Raw genomic sequence first — 14,556 nt, forward strand, 5'->3', positions numbered from 1 at the left:
GATTCCGGAGCCACCATGTAGCAAAGAGACTGTCACACCATGTAGCCCCGGATCTTCCCTCTCGATTCACTCACTACTCCAGGAGACAAGCCCACCTTGTAGTTGTCAAACCTAGTGACCACCCCCGAGAGCTCCCCCTGTCGTAGCACTGATTAGAGTCTCCCTGCTCAACGGCTTCGCAAGAAGCAAACTCTAGGGAGGTTGTCACTCCGGCTTACATTTATTTTGTGTCCATATAAAGAGGTGGTGGGCTTCACATTGGTATATTTGTGTTTTTCTTCTCTCTTATTTTCTCTCTATCATTTTCTTCTCTTTAAAGTGTCTTTGCACTATGTAGGTAGTGATTTTTTTAATAAGAAAATTTCAACTACCTATTGTTTGGAAAAGCCAGAAGATGCATATCTTTAATGGTATTCTATTGTGTATGGTTACGCAAGCAAAATTCTTTAACATTGAAAGTAGTTTCTCTTCTAAACTAGGTTGTAGCAATGGTGGAATGATGCATATTTCTTTGGTGAGGAGAAAAAAATTGTGATGTGAAGAGAAGACCAAAGAATAGCATGTAATATTATGTTTGATTCTTTGATAGCATTGTTGGTAGGTGTCTACGCAACAATTTGAGTTTGATAGTGTCATTTGAAGTATTCTGGCATGTTTGGTGGCTTGTATGACATCAAACATAGATGTATTGGTGTTTGTCTCATAGGCCACAGTGACCTTTTGTAGACGTTTTATATATATATATATATATATATATATATATATATATATATATATATATATATATATATATATATATATATATATATATATATATATATATCTCTCTCCCCTCCTCCTCCTCCTTCCTAGACCTAGCACTATCTTTAGTCCTTTGGAGGGATTTTTGTTGTGAACGTGTGGGTGGGTTCCCTTGTTACAAGACCGTGTTTTCTACTCTAGTGCTCCTACCTTGCTTGCCAACAAGTTAGACATGTAGAGTTAAGGCGGGCAGATTAGTGTGCCATTTATGATAATGGCATGCTTGGATAGGTTAGTGTAGATCTTGAGAGAGAGACAATTGCACATGAAAATTATAGCTGATTACAAAGAGTTGCTTATATGTTAGCTTGTCACATGCACCTTGCCTGTTGCAGATGCTACACACACACACACACACACACACACACACCTCTTGCCTTCATAAAGTCACACACATGCTCCACATAACTTCTAAACTAGAGGGTTTTCCTATGGGTGTGAGGTGTGACAAAATCCACAACCCGAAAAAGCCCCCCCTTATGGGTTTTTTATTGTAGCATTCACACAAAACATCCTCTCCTCACAATACACTAGGGGGTAGGTACACAATTTTACCTCCCCTTAACATAGAGGGTGTAGGCACACCGAACTCCCTTGGAACAAAGTATGGTATGGAACACAAAATCCCCCAAACACAATGTGAGATCACACAAATATTCCCCTACAACATGAATGAGGGTATGAGGAATACACAAACTGAGTACTTCATATATACACAAGGTTATTTTCTCACTTGGAGGATTTTCTCCCCCAGACAAACCATAATTGTTGCTTTGCCATGTTGATTGATTGTTGTCTGTGTTGTGCCCTTGTTTTTGATGATGTTTGCCATTGCTTAAATGCGCCCATTTGTGAGCACCAACACACTCTTTACATGTGCACTGACAGACAAAGCTATGTATGCAAATTTTATGTATAATTTTGACCTCGCAATTGATTTGTATTTATACATTCATGATTTGGCATTCACACCCATAAGTGTGAACACACTCTTTACATGTGAATTGAAAGACAAAGCCGTGTATGCAAATTTTGTGTATAATTTTGACCTCACACTTGATTTATATGTATACATTCATGATTTGGCATTCACACCCATAAGTGTGAGAGGACTAAATACTTCTATCATTACAACAGCAAGACCTTCCTCAAGGGCAAACTATGTGTAGCCTGGTAACACCTTCATGTGCATTTTTGCTAACTTTGAAATATATGTTATGCCTCTCGTAAAGGCATCAAACCCATATTTCAAGCCACAACAATTTATGAGTAGGTTTCCATGGTCGGTGGGCTTTGCTATCGGGAAGCTGTTGAGATAGGCATGTCCTTCTTCAACGACTATGGGAAATACCTCTACATGTGCAACCCCTCTAAAGCTTGACAACCATGTGTAACAAAGACCTTGAATCCTATGCATGTGATAACACCTAGAAGGCTATGTGTCAGAAGGCTACATCCTTCACTATGCCTATATATGAGGCACTTTGTCATGAATTTCTAATCGAATAATTCTGCATCCTTTTATTATGAATGGTTCTCTTGTTTATTCGCCCTAGACCTTACAACTGGTATCAGAGCCATGTGGCCACCATACCTCCTTCTCTCTCATTGTCCTCATTGATAGCTTTGTTTTTAATAGCATGAGTTCCCTTTTTAAAAAAAATAATAGCGAACAAAAATCCTAAACTAAGCCATGGCAAGTTGAGGGCTCATGTCAAGCACGGATAACGCTACACGTTATACCTTATCCATTCATGGTGAGCTCATCTCTCCCAAGGCTCGAGTGGATGCTCACCCTCATCCTTACCCAAGCTTCCTTTCGTCTCTGTAGAGCTTGCCATCAATACATGCCCAGCTCGTTGCTAGTGCATACCCTCTGGCCCATCATCTCTACCTCCTCCCAACTTCACAAGCTCCAACATGCACTGCTGAAACGTTCAGCATATTTCAACCATACATCGTGCACTAATCTTAGGTTGAGCTTGCCATCCACAGAAACACCTGCACCTCCTTAGCTACCATCTTTTCAATCTTCACCCGCCATACCCTGCTGTTGTTCATTTCTCATGCGATGTTCATGTCTCATAGTCCCGGTACTGCTTCTACCTGTCATCATCCAACACCGTGTGATCGGCCAGCTGACCTATTTCTGCTTGTTGCCCGGGTTCCCACGCACATGCTACTTTGCAGCACTCAATTCAAGCTTCACAACAGGGTTATCTTCACACACACACACACACACACACACACACACACACACACACACACACACACACAAGTCAGCTGATTGACAACAGTAGCTTCCAATCGGACCTCACGGATGCAATCACGGCAGGAAGGTGCCCCCTCTTGCAGTTTTCGCTCATTGAATAGCTCCAAGCTACTCTCATTGCCCCTTGGACGGCTTCTGCTCATTTTGGCAATCAATAGATTTTGCAAGCTTTCATTTTTTTAATGCTTTGTAACCTTTTATGATAAATAAGCCCTTGTACCCATGCACAGCTCGTCCAATCTCACCTGACTGAGCATAATACAATCGATATCCCCACGCTTGTAGCCAACATAGTCGACCCCATGTTCAGCCCACGAACTTGATAAGCAAGTCGCTCTTAGATCCGCCTACAAATTGCACAGCCTTGCATCGGGCACACAATCGAGCTTCAAATTTTTTTGAAACCTCTCAACTTCGCACATTCTCTCAAGTTTCAAGCATATTGAAAGCATTGCACAAACTTATTTTGCATTTGTACAAAAAACACTGCATACTTCTCGTTTCACCATGCATTTTATTTTCTCTTGCACTCAAGGCATGATAACAGAGCCTTGCCTTTTGTTATGTCTATCAAAACTATCTACAAGAGATGTGAGAGGACTAGACACTACCCCAGTTATAATTGGAAGTAAGACATTCCTCGAAAGAAACCTTCGTGCTGACATCATTCGCACATTGTTTGCTAAATATCTTTGTCAAGAAGAGAACCAAAGGTGAAGCTATCGTCAAAAAAATATGCATAGGCTGCAACGGTGGCATCAAAAAACCATATCAGATGATGAAGACGACTAGGACCAAGGGAGGTGCTACTAAGAGTAGACACTGACAATTATAGATATGGTTATCCTTCGCCTCTCATGTTTAAGGGGAGACATCCTTGACTCTGTGTGACACCATGTCTGTTTGAGACCTGATTTAGTATGTGTGATTGCCATAGCCTATGTGACTACCCCAGTCTATGTGACAACTTGCTTGTGTGGCATTGAGTCTCAACCCAGCTTGCTTTAGTATAGTCCATGCCTAAGGGGAGCATTGTTGAGATAGACATGTCCCTCTTCAATGACTATGGGAAATACCTCTACATGTGAAACCCCTCTAAAGCTTGACAACCATGTGTAACAAAGACCTTGAATCCTATGCATGTGATGACACCTAGAAGGCTATGTGTTAGAAGGCTACGTCCATCACTATGCCTATATATGAGGCACTTTGTACATGAATTTCTAATCGAATAATTCTGCATCCTTTTATTATGAATGGCTCTCTTGTTTATCCGCCCTAGACCTACAGAAGCAACCCTTAGGGGTTTAAGGTGTCGTGGGAGTGGCCTCTTATGTTTTGGAGGCTTTAATTTAATTAAAGCCTTTTGGAAATTGGAAGAATTAATGTTGACAGTGAGCAGACATTGGTAGTGGGTGAGTAAAAAGTAGGGCTGGAAAACAAAGCGAGGGCCGCGGGTGTTGACGGCCTGCAACACAGAGCAAAAAACAGTTGTCTAGTGGATTGTGAGGGCAATAGAGCGCCATTTGTAGTCATGTCATCATGCGACCTCACAAGTGATGTTTTTGCTAGAGAAACTGAGGGCTTTCTGCACTAGGTCTAGTGCCCTCCCTTGGGCTGCCCCTCTTACAGCCTTGGTGCTTTCCTAAGCTTTGCTTCCATCCACCTGCAGGAGACGATCAACTATGACAACATTGCAGATGACTTGAAACCCAAGCCCAAACAATTTCATGACGAGGATAGTAGTAAGGGGGATACTTGCCAAATTATGAGCCGATGCAAGGTGATGGTGGCCGTCTGTAAGGCAAGGCGAGCATGACAACATGCTGCAAAACTGGGTAGCGAGGGCAAATTGATGTGAAGCAATAAGGTTTAGATTACCATGAATGGCACACTAATCTACCCACCTTAACTCTACAAGTGGTATCAAAGTTTGAGAGAGAGAGAGAGAGAGAGAGAGAGAATTTCACAATAGAGTATATACAAAATAAAGTTGATTATTGCATACAAAAGAGATTACAAAGAGCTGTTTATATGTTAGCTTGTCACGTGCACCTTTCCTGTTGCACATGTCACACACACACACACACACACAAGTTATTTGCTGACACACAAGTTACACACACACACACACACACAAGTTATTTTCTTACACACACCTTTTGTCTTCATAAAGACACACATGCTCCCCATGACTTCTAAACTAGGGGGTTTTTTTATGGGTGTGAGATGCGACAAAATCCACAACTCCAACAAAACATACCTCTAAGAGAAGGATACTTAAAAGAGAAAGAAAATAGACTTTTGTTGTGAATGTGTCGATTCCCTTTTTATAAGACCTTCTTTGCTACTCTAGTGCTCTTCATGTGAATATTTCACTAGTTGATTTGGCCAACTATACCTGTTAGCTTTACAGTATTTGTCCATTTACCAAACCCCTCTAATTTTTACATTAAAAAATTAGGTTCTACTGTAAAATATGATACTAACGACTAAGCCTCTTTTGATCCTACTGCTAGTAACCCTCTCGTGTTCACTCACATGATATGATACACATTTTGAAAAGTGATTTCCTTGGGTTAGTATTACACCTCTCATAAAGCACATTCACATTTTCGTCCAAAGTATTGCTAAGCTAGTAGTGTTGTTGTAATGATGGACTTTTTAGCTAAGGAGACACACTTCCATTGTGTGGGCTGAAATGAGTCCAATGACCTCACTAACAAAGGAGATGCATATGGGGAGATGCAATTCTATTGCATGCAGCACTGAAATCCCTACCCTTGTCCTATAAGTGATGATGAGCAACTATGCCTTCCTCCGGGTTTGCAAACAATCCAAAGTTTCCTTGCCATGCACCTCTTTAACATTTTCCAAGAAATGCATCTAAGCTAGAAAGTGCAATAAAGACTTTTGGAGCTTTTGAAAGTACATTGCTATTGCATACATGCCATCCCAAAAATACATGACATTTTGAGATTTTAGAAGTACTCAAGATGTGATCACAGTCACTGCATCCGCAAGGAAGGCCTGAGGTGCTCCACATACATCCAATGAAAATAGCTTTTACTATGCACACATACATGCATTGACCGTGCTCACAAATAAGATTACATCTAGAGAGGAACACTTTATTTGCATGTGTTTCAAAGAGTTTAAACTTTCTTGGCCTACATTTATCGTGTGTAATCCACCTATAAGTGTGAACCAACACCGCATTCATACAAAAACCCTTCCTACATGTTTGCAAATAGCCAAAGCTTCTTGGCATTGCCCCTCTTCTATACACGAATCTTTGCATTCCAAGGGATTGTATCCAAGAAAGAAGTGCACTAAAAACTTATGGGTCTCTTTAAAATACACCGCTTCTTAAATGTATGTCCTTCAAGGTGAAAATGCAAATATAATTAACCCATCTCAAAGAAGCCCTAGCTTTGCAAACCTATACTATGCAAACATCCATGGATTGGCCTCTCTAACAAAAGAACTTGCATCCAGCAACATGCACTTTTGTTGCATGCCCGAAAAAATAGTATAAGCTTGGTTGGCCTACCCTTGTTGTGCTTATCCTCCTAAAAGTGCCATCCAGGATTGCTATCATGTTGTAATGCCAAAAACAATCCAAACTTGCTAGGTCCACCCATGTGTTGTGTATATCCTCTCAATTCCTGGAACAAAGACTACATTCGGTGATAAGCCCTTCCTCCATGTTTGGAAACAACCCAAGGCTTCCTAGCAATTACCGTCTTGTGCATATCCTGAATCAACAATTTCCATGAGACTACATCCCAAATCAAAAGTGTAGTTCAAAATCTTTCATCCTTTCAGAAGTACATTGCATTTTGAATACATGCCAACCAAGGGCAAGATGCAAGCATAGGTATTGTATCTACAACTAACCCTTTCTTTGCATCGGGCTTTGCATCCAATGAAAACACACTACATTATGCACACATACATGCATTGACCTTGCTAACAAAGAGATTGCATCCAAAGAGATGAGCCCATGTTGCATGTGCTAAAAATACTCTATTTGACCTCAATAGAAAAGAAATTGTATCCATGGAGATGCATTCTTGTGCTTACACTAAAAATCGTACAGGCATGCTTGAGCTACCCCCCATTATGTGTATTCCCTTCCTCCAAGTTTGCAAAGAGTCTAAGGCTTCTTGGCCATGCCCCTTTTGTACATATCTTGCAATCAATGCATCCCAAAAGATTACATTTTTGTAACAAAGATTACATCCTGTATTTTGCACACATCATTGACCTCACTGACAAAAGAGATTTCATCTAGGGAGATACACTCTTGTTGTTGCATATGTGATGACACAATCCAAGATTGATTGGCCTACTCTTATGTGTACCCCTAGTAAGTATGAGCATAAATGCTGATGTCATGTATGCAAGCAGCCTAATGCTTCCTAGCCATGACCCTTTTGCAACCAATGCATTCCAAGCGATTGCATGCCAACCAAAAAGCACATTGTCAACTTTTGAGCTTCTAAAAGTACCCCACATTTGGCATACATGTTGACCAAAGTATCCTATTTTTGGAGCATAGAAGGTGATTAAAGCACAACATATTCTTCATCAAGGGCCTTTTAGTGACAACTTCATCACACACATGGGCAATAAGCATCTACAAGCTCTCTCTCCAACGATTTACCTTGCAGCACAAAAGATTGGTCATCATCATCGTGGATCAGTTGGCCCCAAAAACCTTACACATTTTGCATGGATAGGGGAGAAATATTTGACATGTGCGAGAGAAAATATAGGGCAGACCATTTTGTGCTCTGGAAAATAAGAGAGTGAATGTTCCTTTCGGGTTGCCTAGTATGTGTGTTTTTTTCTTGGGGCATTCAAAAATTATGTGTGGCATCTTCTATTTGGGCGGAAATTCTCTTGCTTCATAACAGTAGTAGTAGGGGATACCAAATGGAATTAATTCAAAAAATAGTGGAATAAATGGGAGATGTTGCGGCAAGGTGGGGATCTAGTGGAGGAAGGTGAGATGAGGGTAAGGCAAGGATGCACGGGAGGTGATGGTTGGCCTTATGGACGCCTAGCGATAGGTGATGAGTTCTGCACTGGCATTTGTAGGGAAGAGCTAGATCATGAGCTACATGCATTCAGGACAAAGGGACGAAAGACGTTGCTAGTGCATGTAGCAGATGTTCACTAGGAGGGAAAATTTCCTCTCTATTTTTTGACCTAAGAAGGCCACTAGGGAGTGGTGGAGAAAACGAGCAAATCTCTCACCATCAAAAGCTTCATTGTCACATTAAATGTAATATAACCTTTGTTTGCACTTTAGTCTTTTCATCATGTAATATAACCTTTGTTTGCACTCTAATCACATACAATATGATGTTTTCTTCATTTTAGTGTTTTTAAAAGGTGTTGAATACGCAATGGTAGGTATTGAATACGCAACTTTCACAAAGCAAGAGTGCATTTTTCTGCAGCTTTGACCTAGATAAGGCTTATGATAGAATAACATGGACATATATAGAAGCAATCATGGAAGCTATGGGCTTTGGGCCTCGCCTATGTCATCTTATTCATGCACTAGGGATTGGTAGCCAGTCAGAGCTCCTATTCAACGATAGAATAGTGGGCTCTTTTGATGTCAAAAGGTCTATTAAGCAGGGATGCCCTCTGGCCCCCCTACTTTTTGCCATAGGTTCACATCCTTTAATCACGACGCTCAAAGCTAGTGCTGAGCGTGGGGAGTTGCAAGGCCTGGCTCTTCCAGGAAACAACCAACTACTTGCAAAAATGTTTACAGATGATTCTCTCCTCTTCTTGAGGGCACGTCCCCAGGTCATAAGGAAAGCTCTGGAGATTGTACAAGTTTTCTCTATAGCTTCGGGGTCCCAGTGCAATATAGAGAAGTCAAGGCTGATCTCCCTATCAGAAAATGACTCATTTGGCCCTTCCAACTAGTCAGGGAATATTGTTACAAAAGGGAATATTTTCAGAAACCTGGGGGCCCCCTTGGGGGTGGAGGTAACTCACAAACAAAGATGTTAGACGGTCCTTGAAAAAATCAGAACAAAAATGAGTAGGTGGGAGTATGTTCTTCTCCCATTCCCAAGTGGGATAACAGTGGTTAATGCCTTTATGCTCCCGTATATTGCCTTCACTAGCCTGCTTCTCAAGATAGCTAAATGTCACTGGAAAGAGTTCTTAAAACCGGTAAAAAGGTTTTTATGGAAAAATAACACAAAGTCCTCCAAGCCATGGCAATGGGCCTATTGGGAGTCACTCGCTCGGCCAATAAATCAAGGAGGCCTGGGAATTCTCAACCCTGTGGCCCATGTAGAAGCTTGTTGTGCCAAATTTGTAGTCTCCTTGGCTAAACAAGACCATGCTTGGGCTATCATGATCAGAGATATGCTAGAAGCAACTAAACTTGGCTCGAAAGGAGGAAAGTGGAGAGGGGTAGAGTTTTATGGCAAACTTTTAGCCCCGATGTGGGCTACCCTAAGTCTAGGGGGTGGCTCAAGGGAATTGGTAAGGAAATGCAACAGAGCAGCGGGAGTCCTAAAGTGGGGGGAAGAAACCAGATACTTCAAGAACTCCATTCTGCATTGGTCCCCCTTGCTTTCCAAAGTTGTAGATGTGCCGCAAAATCCCTATTGGATAGAAGTAGTCAGGAAACTGAATAATAAGGGTCTGAACCGACTAGGGCACTTCTGGGACAGTTACAACAAGAGCTAGAAAACTTCATTGAACTTCTGGTAACCCAATTCCAACTTAATAGCTTGGAGGTTTTGCTAGTCGACAAAGTGATGAAAGAACTTGACAGTGCAGTGATGCCAATCTATGACTTGGAGTTTGACTGGAATGCCTGGATATGGCCCGGAAGCAGCCTCTTATAGAAACCCTATTCTAAAGGCATTTACCATACAATGATGCTAAAGAAGAATTGGTCTAGCCCCCTTAACAAGATATGGAAAAAACAATGGTCGGAGGAAAGGTGGGAGCAAGTAATGGAGAACATCTGGGTGCCAAAGGTTTCGTATAACATGATGGTATTTCTATGGAAAGTAATTAAGGGTGCTCTTCCGACGGGGTGAAGATTCAGGAGAGAGGGATAGGGACAGATCGATGCCTGGGGTGCAGGATGGCTAGGGAAGATATGACCCACCTTTTTATGGAATGTCCAGCCATCAGAGGCCTTACAGGAAAAATTTGCAAGTGGGTCCAAAGAACATGGAAAATTGGTTTTTTCAAGACTGATTTACTCCTTGGAGGTAAGAACCTGGGTAGCCCTGCCATCCTCATCTGCACTCAAATTATCAGGTTTTGCTTTTTACATAATGTATGGCAAACAAGGAACCGCCGTGTGTTTGAAGGAGAGTTTGAGGTGGCAAGCTTCGCAGAAATTATACAAGAAAGCAGAGTGCTAATATGGACGCTCGGGCGCAAGCAAAACTCGGATGATTGGTCTAGGGTTACCTGTGCCTTGATGTCAGTGGAATGCTTAGGTAAGGGGAAAATCATGAAACCAAAAGATTAGTGAAGAACATGATAATGAACCTTGTGTATCAAGGGCATGGAGGCATGTCGTTAGGGGTGGCTCCCCAGATAGCTGATGTAAGTTTGTTATGTGGATAGTGTCATGTCTCGGCACAAGCAAGGCAAGTTCTCGTAATGTTTTCAAGATGATCAATATAATTCACTTACAATTGTGAGTTTTACTTTTTTTTTTAATTTTTAAAAAGGTGTCTCTATATTGGTATTGATGTGAGGCATTAAAAATGTATAAAGAAGATCATATCCCTCTCCCTCCCTACGCAACTACAAAAATAGATTCTCCCTAACCGATGAAAATAAGGGTAAACTTGAAATTCTTCCAATTTTTAGTTCAAAATTTGAAGCTTTTGCTGGTAATAACACTAGAACTTGTGTAAATTTCTTGGTTTTCTTAAAGACAAGCTCAAAATTTAACCGGGATTTTATAATTTTAACCGGCTAAAATACATTGGACCCCGATTTTTTCTAACACTACCTCCATCTCTCTCTCTCTCTCTCTCTCTCTCTCTCTCTCTCTCTCTCTCTCTCTCTCACACACACACACACACACACACACACACACACACAATGATTCTAGCATACAATACATGCCTTGAGTGTTATACATGCTTGTCATACGCAATCTTCGTTTTATTTTATTTGGAATATCCATCCGTGCGTACGTGCTCACAAACATGTACAACTCGGAAGCTAATGGTAGCTCCTTGGACAACTCATCACAAAGCATACATGAAGGTACAATCGATGGCCATACAATATAGTCTCGACCGCATCAGGCTAAATGGGGAGAGAAGATCCTCGAAACACTTCACCTACTATCCAATTGATTGTTTTATCGGCAACAATGGGACAGTTACGTGCCCTTGCACCTACTCAGTCAAAACTTTGATTATTTTGGGCTTTTCAGTTTGGATTTATGAATAAAAGCTGTCTAATAATATGTATTGGAGAACAAGGCATATGATAAGGGTTTACATTCAGACTATAACACACTAAGCTAAACTGATAGAAAAAATTGAGTTCTACTCTATACAAAAAGTATTGTTTTTCTGGTTCTGATGAATTCCTTCGCTTAAATCGGCCTTCTAACTATCCTTTTTTAGCCATATGAGGATATTCTGAACTGTGACCTTGTGTAATAGAGATAGCTAGAATTTAATGAGCAGTGTTGACACGATTGATTAAGCGCATGAAACATGTGTTGGTGTATGCATCAGATAGGCAATACATCAAATGTCTTTTCAATTCCAAAAAAAAAAAGAATTTGAGTCTTACTACATATGAAAAAATGATATTATTGATAAGCATTAGCTGAAAAAGTGGTTGAGAACTGTTTGGGAGTTTACACTCAAAATGTCCTTTAAAGGTTGATGATAAAAATAGGTTTTTGAATTCATTTCTTGTCAAGTTAGTACTTGGAAAATGAAAATACTTTTGGGAGTCTGCAAGGCCCATGTGCAGGAAGATTTGATTTTTACATTTGACCCTAGCTAAATACATTTGATACTTGATGTTGAGCCTTAAACCTCATGTGAGGGTCTCGGTGGAGATGGCAGTTAGTGGAATTTCTAAAAATCATCCGTTATACAAGGAGATGCTGCCCAAATTTTCACTTTTTAGAGCGCTTTACTGCGAGAAGCGGGAGTGGTGCAACATGCCTCCTACCTTCTTTAGTTGTTAAAAATATTTGCTGATTTATAGTTGAAAATCTATTCATATGTAGATATATGGAGTGTACAATCCCTTTTGGTAGATACTTTACATTAGATAATGTAGATGAATGTCTAATACAATGGATATGGCAACTCCAATCAAGGTAAGTATAGATTGGTGAGCTCATAACCATAAGCTATTTTTTGATACGTTCCTCTCTTAGAAACTAAGTGGAGGTCTCGGTTGAGAGGACATTGGATTGCCTTTTTTGGACTAAAATTTGCCGGTTTTCTTGTGGGATGAAACAACATTGACCTATGCAGCTCTGATGACCTAGGGCTACACAATATTTGGCAGCTTGGATGCTGACTTTTGGTGAACACCAATAGTTCTAGTTTTGATACATTGAAAGTTTTTTTTCCCTTACATGGTTTGGGACTGCAGTTATCTTAGTATTATTTTCTCTATACTGAGTAAACATATGATTGAGTAATTGGTGATGACAATACTTAGTGGATGGAATGTTGGCATTTTTAATGACTCTTAACTGTGTCTCCATGGGAACGACACCATTGTTGATGATAAAGGAAACATAAAATGTTTTTGTTCAAAATTAGGGTTAGTAATTTACTTTGAAAACACCCCAATGCTTCAAAAAGGTGCCTTAATCCTCCTGTGAGGGTCTCGGATGAGATGGCATTTTTTATTGGATTTTTTGAAAAATGATTCAAATTACAAAGGAGACGCTGCTCGATTCTCTATGGAATTAAATAACATTCATAGTATTGTAAATATATGGCTCATTCTTTAAACTTAATAATTGATCTACGTTATGTTGTTAGTTTTTTGTTGTAATTTTTGACACCAATAACAAGGGGAGGGAGTCGTTGACACCTGTCTTCCCAAGTAATGCCAGTTCTGACAGGCTTGTGTTTCTTGGATGGTGACAGGTAAGAGATTCTTTCCTTGGGATTACAACGAAAACTGTAGCAGTAACGAAAGATCGTCCAATTTACCAGCTAATGTACCAGCTGGATCCTTCTACATGTAGATGTAGTGGAAGCTCATCCCAAAGGATGGGCCCATAAGATACAACACTAAAATATTATATTGTAATAATCAAAGATCAAATTTCTGATCTAAAATGATTGTATTATGTATTAGATGCAAGAAGTTGTATTGGTGTATATGAAATGATTTATGACATCTTGGTTTAAAAACATTGGTATTTAATATATTATTTAATACGATTGTCTAAGTATGGTTCAATTATGAGGGGATTTTTCATACTTAAACACACACACACACAATTTATTATAGCTACAAATATTGCCTTCTTGAGGCCATCGTAAAAACTTTATCTTGCTCCAATAATGTTGGGATAGAGGTTCACTATCCCCATGTCATCGAAGTGGTTAGAGTTATGCAACAGAGACCATCTCATGAGGGTGCATGTTTGAATGACAAGTAGTTTGAGTTTGAAGGGTTGGTGAACCAAATATGTGACCCTAATCATTTTCCCATTTCTTTTATATAGAATCTAGAAAGATGTTTGGACTGGGAAACGGAAAAGGGATTGAATAACAGACGGGCGGGGGATGCCATGTGGAAGAGAGAGAGAGAGAGAGAGTTTTCGTGTGTGGGAAAATCAAGGCAGAGAGATAGGGGATTTTTTGCCGGTCGTCCGTGAAGGTTGCAAATCAACAATTTTGCTATGCATTGCTCGTGCTACCACTGAAGATGAGGACAAGGTGGTGAGCTATGGTGTTGAACATGCAAGCGAAAGGATTTGGAAGGGAGGGTGCAATGCGGCAGGTGCATCGGCGCTTCGAGACAAGAGAATGCAATGGGTTACGTCGTGTTTCGAAGGGAGGGTACAATGGGGCAGGCGCATCGGAGCTTTGGGGCCATGAATCCAGGATGGCAGATCCGCCCACTGCAGGAAGTTCTCTCTCTCTCTCTCTCTCTCTCTCTCTCTCTCTCTCTCTCTCTCTCTCTCTCTCTCTCTCTCTCTCTCTCTCTCTCTCTCTGTGCGCATCTGAACGGTCTGCCTGAATGCTTGTTTGCATAGCGTGGCATCAAAGCAAGAAAAGGGGGTGCCGTGTGTGCGAGGCTGTTGAGTCTTCCAAGTTGTTGCTTCAGGGGATTGCAAACAACAACGATGCAGGGAAAACAGGGGGCAAGTTTGCACGCAAAAACGAGTTCCATGCCCTTTTGCTTTAAGTTCAGAGATTCGATAGGTATCGAATCTGCATAATTAATTAATGAGTTTGACAGCAGAC

This window comes from Adiantum capillus-veneris, chromosome 13 (genome assembly GCF_014529385.1).
Source record: "Adiantum capillus-veneris isolate H3 chromosome 13, ASM1452938v2, whole genome shotgun sequence".
NCBI lineage: Eukaryota > Viridiplantae > Streptophyta > Polypodiopsida > Polypodiales > Pteridaceae > Adiantum > Adiantum capillus-veneris.